The following is a 629-nucleotide window of genomic DNA, read 5'->3' on the forward strand; positions in this document are numbered from 1 at the left end:
CCGGCCCCGCATCGGGACCGGCTGCTGCTCCCCCCGCCCCTTCCTCGGGCTTGGAATTGCCCCCGGCTCCGGCCCTCAGCCCTGGGGTCCCGTCTCCCCTCCCGCCTCCAGCATGGCTCATCTCCGTCCCCCCGCTCCCCGCAGGGTGCTCCCCGGCTCCATGAGCCGCGTTCCCTCCTCCTGCCTCTCCCAAAGGGACGCCGCTCTCCTTCTTTTTCGGGGCCGTGGACTGAAATGGGTACCCGGGAGCCGAATATTTGGCTCCCCGCCTGCCCTTAATGCAGGCTTCCACGCTGCTCGTCCCTCCCCAACGCTGCGGGAGAGAAACCACCTCCGTCCTCCCCCCCCTTCCTCCCAGCTCTCGGCTCGTTTGGGGTCGGCAATAAACCGCCTAGCCGTCCTCTCCTCCGTCCTCCCAAAGCACCGAGCGGTGCTTACAGCGATTTGTCCCCAGAAGCCCTCCCAGCAGCGCAGAGACCCCCCCCGACACACCAAGCCCCCAGGAGCGACGGTTTCCCCCCCCTAGCTCCCAAATCGTAACAGAGCATCAATTCTGTTCCCAGGGGCTGGCAGCGCAGCCCGGGCCACCAGCACCCTCTGCTGGGGTCTCCTCCATCGCTGACCCTTAG

The sequence above is a fragment of the Numida meleagris genome, chromosome 6 (assembly GCF_002078875.1).
Source record: "Numida meleagris isolate 19003 breed g44 Domestic line chromosome 6, NumMel1.0, whole genome shotgun sequence".
Lineage (NCBI taxonomy): Eukaryota > Metazoa > Chordata > Aves > Galliformes > Numididae > Numida > Numida meleagris.